Genomic DNA, 9627 nt, shown 5'->3' with positions numbered 1-9627 from the left:
GTGGCTCTGGCAAGACGAAAGCCAGTCACATTAAGGCTTACACTCGCAAAACTTTGGCAAATGAATGTGTTCAGTTCAGTCAGGGACCCTGACAAATCAATGGTCTTCTTCTCATCACCCAAGACATCGTTTCCTCTTCCTGCAAACAGCAGTTTTGTAAAGACAAACAACATTAATATGAGTAAGACAACAGACTGAACTAATGTAATTACAGCCTCTACTTTTCAGTAATTATATCAACAGAATTAACACTCAGGTTTTAGGATTATATTCTACATGTACTTTCATCCTGTTTCTAATTTTGTAATTGAATAAATAGAACACAATAGAGAGAAAGAACATACATTTGTACAGCACTGTCAGTTTCTCGGATTTAAGATGCCAGTCATTCAATTACTTTGGGATCTCCTGCACTACACTCTCTGCATTTTTCTGCTTTAACACTTCATTAAACTTTTTCATCAAATTATCACACCATTCATGAACTGGATGTATTCTAGCAGGTCTTTAAAACTACGCAAAGCAGTAAACCTGCCAGTAAAGGAAAGCAGACTGAATGAATGAAGTCAGTCATAATGGAGTTTCAAAGTACCTCTAAACCAATAAATCACGGTTAACTAAAAACAACCAAACAAAAAAGTACATCATATCACACCTAAGCCTGATTTGTCAAGTTGCTCTGAATCCAGTGGACTGGCTATGGTGGTTTGGTTAGGATCTTGTAACAAGAAAAACTTCACCTGCCATTGAAGCCCAAGCTTTCTCCCACGTCCACGTCTTTCACCTGTTGTAGTAAGAAAACAATATTGGGGAACATGACGCACATTTAACTACTGTATTAAACATGTTTGAAGCAACCACAACACAAACAAGGTAGTACATTCCTCCGCTGATCAACTCTTTTATTCAGTAACACACCAAGCATTTCGCTCACTGGCTGACACAGATCACAGTTCAAGACCAAGCTGTGCGCATTTGTCTAGCTACGTACGTTAGACATGGTAGCTAATGCTCTGTATTTATGGTCTCATTCAGACCCAGCAAGTCCAGCTAATATGACCTGCAGGGCAAACATGGGAACTTTAGCTATCTAACCTAGCTAGCTAATTAGCAATCATACCTGGACTCATGGTGGCTAGCAACCACATCTGGATTCGTCTAAACTCGCTAACATACCTGGATTCGTGTTAATTAACCAACATAACCTACCTAACCTACAGTGGTTCTAGCTAACGTTAGCTAACACACCTGGATTCGTGTTAATTAACCTCCCTAACCTACAGTGGTTCTAGCTAACGTTAGCTAACACACCTGGAGTCATGGACAGAATGAGCTCCATATGGACGACAACAGAGTTGACCCTGTGCTTGTGGATGGGCTGAAAAGCGGTCTTCTAGCTGCCGCAACAGCCCTATACACTCTCAGAACATCAGGAGATGGTTCTTCTGTGTTGGAATGAATCTGATCTCCACCTGATATGATGCAAACTTGATAACTCTTATAGTGAGTGGAAGTGGTGCACCTGATCGTCCGTGTAGCGGGAGCAGGGTTGCCAGACAACTTCATAAGGAATGTTGCAGATGGCGAATTCAAAACGCTCTTCAAGAACCAAGACTCGAAAATATAAGCTACCATGAATGTATGGGAATATCTAAACATTAAAAGCACACATAAAGATACATAATTCTGTTTACTCTCATCCATTCTCATTTTATTATGAAAACCTTACCATTTTAAGCAGGTTGCAAACTTGGCAACCTTGGGTCTGTGGAGAGACTCCCACTAGCAGTGACAATGGGCACTATTGGATAGATTTAAACAAACACATTACTGACTCATTTGAATATATTTTTACTAGTAAAAATCCAATTCTTGAAATCCAGAATTGAATTTTTACTAGTGAAAATCAAATTTTAACATGTACTAATTTCATTTTTGCTAGTCAGAATTTAATTTCTACATGTGAAAATTTGATTTCTGACTAGTAAAAATGTTTCCCTCATTAAAATGAATGGGGAAACTCATGAATTATCACTAGTAAGAATTAAAATTTTACTAGTAAGAATTTTATTATTCCTAGTAAAAATTTAAATTTTACATGTGAAATATAATTTTTTACTATTAACAATTAGATTTTTACTAGTAATAATTACATTTTTACTAGTTATAATTATATTTTCACATGTGTAAATTTTATTCTTGATAACAAAAATTGGATTTCTACATGTAAGAATTGAATTTTTACTAGTGAAAATAATTTTCACATGTTCAAATTGAATTCCTGATATCAACTCTGACTCTCTGACTCGTGTACACTGCCAGTTTGGCCTGACCAAGAATAAAATTCAGTAACGGGCACTTGAACCTCTCCTTCTGGACATATTTAAAACCAAGGATAAGAGCCCCACTTAAAATAAAAAGAATAAGGCAGAAAAAGCCGCGTGGTACAACGATAAAACCCGGACCTTAAAACAAACAGCTCAGAAATTAGAGCGGAAATGGCGTCAAACCAAGCTGGAAGTGTTCCGCTCTGCCTGGAAGGACGGCCTTATAGAGGATAGAAATGCTCTCACTGAAGCTCGCTCAGCATATCTGGCCTCGCTGATCGAGAATAATAAGTATAATCCTAGAGTTCTGTTTAATGTGATTTCCCAAATCACACAAAATCAGGCAGGTACTGAACCAGAAATCCCAGCAACTCTCACCAGTGAAGTTTTTATGGACTTCTTTAATAATAAAATTGAAAATATTAGACAACAAATTCAACCCACAGTATCAAATTCAAATCCAGCTTGGCTGCCATCTGACTTGGCTGATATAGAACAAAACACAGCTGTAGAAAAGAATCTGGAAACCTTTTACCCCCTCCCACAGCTGGAGCTAGAGAAGATTATCTCCTCTGCAAATTGCACAACCTGCACACTCGATGCAATTCCATAAAAATTACTCAAAGAAGTCCTGCCAGTTATTATAAACCCTCTCTCAACTATTGTAAACTCGTCCCTTAGTCTGGGCCATGTACCCAAAGCTTTTAAACTAGCAGTTATCAAACCTCTGATCAAGAAACCAAATCTTGATGTCGCCGTTTTGTCCAATTACAGGCCTGTTTCTAACTTACCGTTTATATCTAAGATCTTAGAAAAAGCTGTGGCCCAACAACTTAGTTCATATCTACACAAGAACCATATGAAAAATTTCAGTCTGGATTCAGGCCACACCACAGCACTGAGACGCTCTAGATAAGATAACTAATGATCTTCTTCTTGCCTCTGATCAAGGCTACATATCTCTCTTAGTGCTACTTGACCTCAGCGTGGCTTTCGATACAGTAGACCACAATATTCTCCTAGAAAGGTTAGAAAACATGGTTGGAGTCACAGGGACGGCCCTATCATGGTTCAGATCTTACCTATCAGAACGTTATCAGTTCGTCAGGGTAAACAATTTATCTTCCACTTATTCAAAAGTGAGATTTGGAGTTCCGCAGGGCTCTATATTAGGACCTTTATTATTTACCCTATACATGTTACCGTTAGGCACAGTCATAAGTAACCATGGCGTAAACTTTCATTGTTATGCAGACGATACTCAACTGTACATATCAGCCAAACCTGATGACCAATACAGATTAAAGAAAATGGAGGACTGTGTAAAAGACGTGAAAGGCTGGATGTTACGTAACTTCCTCCTATTAAACAGTAACAAAACAGAGGTTCTCCTTCTGGGTCCAAAATTAGCAAGAAGTAAATCACCAGATTTAATCTTAAATCTCGCCGACTTTCCAGCCACACCTGGATCAGCAGCAAAAAATCTCGGCGTTATAATAGATTCAGATTTATCATTCGATCAACACACAGGCGGCATCACTAGGACAGCTTTTCTACATCTTCACAACATCGCCAAGATCAGAAATGCCCTGTCCCTGCCTGATGCAGAAACACTAGTACACGCCTTTATTACTTCTAGGCTAGACTACTGTAACGCGCTACTGTCAGGATGTACGAGCAGGAATTTAAACAAACTCCAACTAGTCCAAAACGCCGCAGCCAGGGTCCTCACTAAAACTAGAACATCTGATCATATCAGTCCAGCGCTATCATCACTTCATTGGCTGCCTATTAAATTCCGTATTGATTATAAAATCCTTTTATTGACGTATAAAGTCCTACATGGTCTCGCTCCTGAGTACCTGCAAGACCTTATTTCTCATTATGAGCCATCACGACCACTCAGATCCCAGAGCGCTGGCTTATTAATAGTCCCCAGAATTCCTAAGGCTGCAGCTGGGGGAAGAGCTTTTTCTCATAAAGCCCCCAAACTCTGGAATGATCTTCCAGAAACTGTTCGGGACTCAGACACAGTCTCAATCTTTAAGACTAGGCTGAAAACTCACTTGTTCAGTTTAGCTTTTGGTAGCTAATGTTCCCCCTAGATAAAGGCAGCAGATCCAGGGGTCCATGGACACAGGGAATTATAGTAAACTGAGACGCTGGTGCTGTCGTCCCGCTGCTCGCACGCGGTCACTCAGGCTTGTGGACGGTGGAGCGGAGGGATGCCAGACTGTCTCAGAGAGCTGCCGTGTCTGTGTGTCCTTCTGGTTCTCTCCTGTTAGTTAAGCTATCATAGTCAGATCTGCCGGAGTCGTTAGCCTCACTCTGGAAATGTTTACATTCCCTGTTTATGTACAAACGGATAGAATAAAACTAATTCCCTCTCCCTGCTTTCTTTCCAAGTATACAACCGCCCACATGTCCGGCTGGACACTGAAGGACGACTGACTGCCGAGCCCCCCTGCTACCCACTTCAGACCAGCTGCCCACGCCTCAGCTACCACCAACTACCTTGGATGAGCTGCCCACCCTACGCTGATGTTCTCATAGACTCCTAGATATTCCTAATACCAATATTACTGCTGATAATATTAGTAGTATAATCACTTGTAGGTAGTTTGACCAGAGGAGGATGGGTCCCCCCTGGTGAGCCTGGTTCCTCCCAAGGTTTCTTCCTCAGTTCTGAGGGAGTTTTTCCTTGCCACTGTTGCCCCTGGCTTGCCCACTGGGGGGTTTCTGTACATTCTTTCAATCTGTACATTCTTTGAAATCCTGTAAAGCTGCTTTGTGACAACATCCGTTGTAAAAAGCGCTATACAAATAAATTTGATTTGAAAAGCATGAGCATTAAAAATCGCATTAAAAGAAAGAAACACAGTCTTTAAAACATCAAAAAGGGGACGCAGCCTAAAACAGTGCATAAAAGCGTGAAACACTGTTTCCCTCTCAAAACAAAAAGGGCATCCTGGAGTGACCTCTGGATTTAAAACAGAAATAAACGAGTTAACAGAAACAATTCCATGTAAAACCCTCCACTGTAGATCTGCCACTCGTTTAGTTAACGGTGGTTTATACAGTGCTCCCCACTGTGGCTTCACCTCGTGAAGGTGGAGCTACACGGGACACTGATGAGGAGGCGGGGCTACACGGGAGACTGATGAGGAGGCGGAGCTATACGGGGACACTGATGAGGAGGCGGAGCTACACGGGAGACTAATGAGGAGGCGGAGCTACACGGGAGACTGATGAGGAGGCGGGGCTACACGGGGAGACTGGTGAGGAGGCGGGGCTACACGGGGAGACTGATGAGGAGGCGCGGCTACACGGGGAGACTGATGAGGAGGCGGGGCTACACGGGGAGACTGATGAGGAGGCGGGGCTACACGGGAGACTGATGAGGAGGCGGGGCTAAACAAGGAAACTGAAGAATCTCTCAGCTGTTCATTAAACAGGAAACAGAAGCTGCTTCCAAACTTTATTATCGGTGTTTTAGCAGCACATTCAGAACAACGACAGCACAGCTAGAAAAGAGTTTAAGAGGATCTACTAACCTAAACAATGAGAACAAGAGGAAAACTACAGAAAAGCAACTGAAAATATACAAACTCTACATTAATAAATCTGATTTACACAGTGACATTTTTACTCAAACTGGATCCAAATCATCTCAACTCTGTTCACACTGAGTGATCAGAACCGCCTGGTTCTGGTCCGTGTTTGGATCATCATGGTGTATAACAGCACTACAGTGAATAAAGACCCTTCATAAACAGAAGCTCCTCTGACTGATCTGAGAGAATCTCTCTGACTTTAGGAGATCATCTGATGTGTTTTGAGCTCTAGAAGCCTCTTTAATCCTCAGAAATCCTCCGTACGCCTCTTTAATGTTCTGTCCATAGAGCTGAAGCTGCAGTGGTGAATGAAGAGTAAATGAACAGCTGTTAGTTCTCGTTCTCTGGAGCTCTTCTCATCGCTGGGTGAGGACGGACAACCTGGAAAACAGGAGATCTTAGGGACTTTTATGAAGCTCAACCAGAGAATGAAGGAACACACAGAGTGCAGACTTAGTCAGAGCGTCGTAATCAGACGTCCTGGTTTCAGGGTTCAGGGCTGAGTACGTGTCACTGGGAGAGTCTCTAACAGGCTGAGGGTAAAAACACAAGCTCACAGAACTGAACGCCCCCTGCAGGCTGACTGTCAGAATCAGTGACGGGCATTTCAGTCAAATCTGATCTTCAGTCTGTAATAAAATTCTAATGTCTTTTCTACACGATTTCACCTTCAGTGGTTTAGACTACTGTAACTCTCTACCTGCAGAATCAGCTCTTCCCTTCACAGGAACTCTCGTCTTTCCCTCATTTTTTGATGTTGGTGTTTTAATGTGGATTAGAACAGAGTGAATGAGCTCAGCGCTGCTGGCTGGTTTAACTCCATTATTTTTAGATTCACCATGTGGTCTGGAGGCCATGTTTTGTCTTCACCACCAGATGGCACTATTTCATATTTTACCTTGATGATGTTCCACTAACTGGAAAAGGATGTAGCTGTAAACATAATTCATATTGATACTGTGACAATTGACCCTGATGTGAATGTAAAATGTAGAGTGGTATAAATCTAAAAACTGAACATATGAAAACACGAGCACTTCCACCACTACACCATCGTAGCGGTTTGTAAAGGTAATTATATTATGATCATGAATTATACGTCTGGTCATTGGTTTATTCTGGAGATATTTAGACCACTGCAGTCCTGGGCAGTAGAAGGCCGTGTTGAACGCTGACCGGAGCACGAACAGAAACTCATGCTGTGGCTGCCAGACTCATTACAGGCTAATAAAACTGCATCATCCCAATCTGGTGTCCATCACTGACCAGGGCGGACAAACACCCAGTAGAAGGGTCACATATGTACGTCATATCTTTGACTGCTGAGGCAGGAGTTCTTTAAAACGTCGGCTCAGATGCCGACTGGAGGCAGGAGTTCTTTAGAACATCGGCTCCGATGCCGCCTGGAGGCAGGAGTTCTTTAAAACGTCGGCTCCGATGCCGACTGGAGGCAGGAGTTCTTTAAAACGTCGGCTCCGATGCCGACTGGAGGCAGGAGTTCTTGAAAACGTCGGCTCCGATGCCGACTGGAGGCAGGAGTTCTTTAAAACGTCGGCTCCGAATGCCGACTGGAGGCAGGAGTTCTTTAAAACGTCGGCTCCGATGCCGACTGGAGGCAGGAGTTCTTTAAAACACCGGCTCCGATGCCGACTGGAGGCGGGAGTTCTTTAAAACGTCGGCTCCGATGCCGACTGGAGGCAGGAGTTCTTTAAAACACCGGCTCCGATGCCGACTGGAGGCAGGAGTTCTTTAAAACGTCGGCTCCGATGCCGACTGGAGGCAGGAGTTCTTTAAAACGTCGGCTCCGATGCCGACTGGAGGCAGGAGTTCTTTAAAACGTCGGCTCCGATGCCGACTGGAGGCAGGAGTTCTTTAGAACATCGGCTCCGATGCCGACTGGAGGCAGGATTGGATGCATTTGAAAATTAGAGGCAGCAGCTCAGCAACATGTATATTTGAGAACAAAGCTCAATAAGAAAACAGTGAAAAAGTATCCGTGGTATTTTCGGCCTGTTTCAAGCTTCACATATCAGTGATTTAGACTTGGCATCAGATGTAATTCCACAAATCTCCACAGTGAAGCCAGCAGAAATTAGTACCAGGCTAATCTGACATTATAAGGCTACTTCAAAGGGATTTCTGAAGGTGCTGCATTAAACAATGTAACGACTCCCAACTGGCAGATCTTTTTAAATTCACACCTGTTTCACAGCAGAAACTAAACTACGGAGTTGATGATTTGATCCATTAGCAGCTGAACTTCCTCCTAAACTCCACAGGCTCCAACCCGTACAGTACAGGCTCCTGCACGCTGAAATATGTTCTCTCCTGCTGTTCTAGACCAAGAGAACCAACTGCCGCTTTCTTCATCTCTGCGGGTGGTGGCCTTTGCTCCTGTTATGAATATTAAATATTACTCATGTCGTGCTGCATTTGCTGCTGGAGTGTGTCTCCAAGGTTTGACACTACACTGAGTCCTGACGTGTGACGTGCTGTGAAATGATGATCAATCTAAACACACTAATAACCACAGTAATGTTCACACACACACACACACACACACACACACAGACACACACACACACAGAGCAGACTCACAGTCAGAGTGTCGTAGTCGGAGGACCTGGCGTTGGGGTTCAGAGCCGAGTACGTGTCGTCTCCACACTTCAGAGCCTTTCAGAGAGACGAGGAGAAACAGCTTCAGTTTCTATTCAGGACCAGTCAGAGATTCTCACACAGGTACAGTGTTTAAGCTGAGGGTGCTGAAACGTTAAAGCCCCTGTCTGCTCATTTTCAGGATTTTCTTTTATGATCTAGAGTTTGTGATATTTTTATTCTGAACTGTCAGAGAAAAAGTTTCTTTAAAATTACATTTTTGCCTTTTGTCTCTGTTTGATTTGAGTTGGGTGGGACTACATTTGGCACAGCTGATCTGTCAGAGTGCCACTCAGAGTTAGTAATCAGTATTACAGGAAGAAAAGAAAAGAAAATCCAGGTCGGAGCCCCAATGAGCGTCGCCAGCGACGACAGGGGCACGGAAAAACTCCCTAAAGAGGAAGAAACCTTGAGAGGAACCAAGACTCAGAAGGGGAACCCATCCTCCTACGGTCCACACCGGATAGCAAACGTTATTAGTATAAAGTTTATAGTACAAAGTGGGAAAAGAGAAGCAGCGATTAACTTGATTAGTTTATGATTGTGCAGCAGCATCTGAGGGTGAGGAGCATCTGAGGGTGAGGAGCATCTGAGGGTGAGGACTGCACAGCGTTGTAATGCACAAAGTTCAGCGGTGGTCAAGCCGGTCCAGAAGGCTGGTGAGCAGTGGCGCCCGATCAAGGCAGAAGAGGCAACAGCATCAGACGCACAGGATGGGCAGCTGATCAGCTCAGCAGAGAAAGGAAAGAAAGACGCGGTCAGTTCTGTAGAGAGTGGCTGACCACAGAGTCAGTTCTGTAGAGAGTGGCTGACCACAGAGTCAGTTCTGTACAGAGTGGCTGACCACAGAGTCAGTTCTGTACAGAGTGACTGACCACAGAGTCAGTTCATTACAGAGTGGCTGACCACAAAGTCAGTTCTGTAGAGAGTGGCTGACCACAGAGTCAGTTCTGTAGAGAGTGGCTGACCACAGATTACAGTATAACAGGGCAGCAGAGACTCCAGCAGGTCCAGATCTGACAGGGAGACTA

The sequence above is a fragment of the Pygocentrus nattereri genome, chromosome 6, assembly GCF_015220715.1.
Source record: "Pygocentrus nattereri isolate fPygNat1 chromosome 6, fPygNat1.pri, whole genome shotgun sequence".
Lineage (NCBI taxonomy): Eukaryota > Metazoa > Chordata > Actinopteri > Characiformes > Serrasalmidae > Pygocentrus > Pygocentrus nattereri.
The sequence above is the reverse complement of the archived record's forward strand: the minus strand, read 5'-3'. Positions refer to the sequence as shown.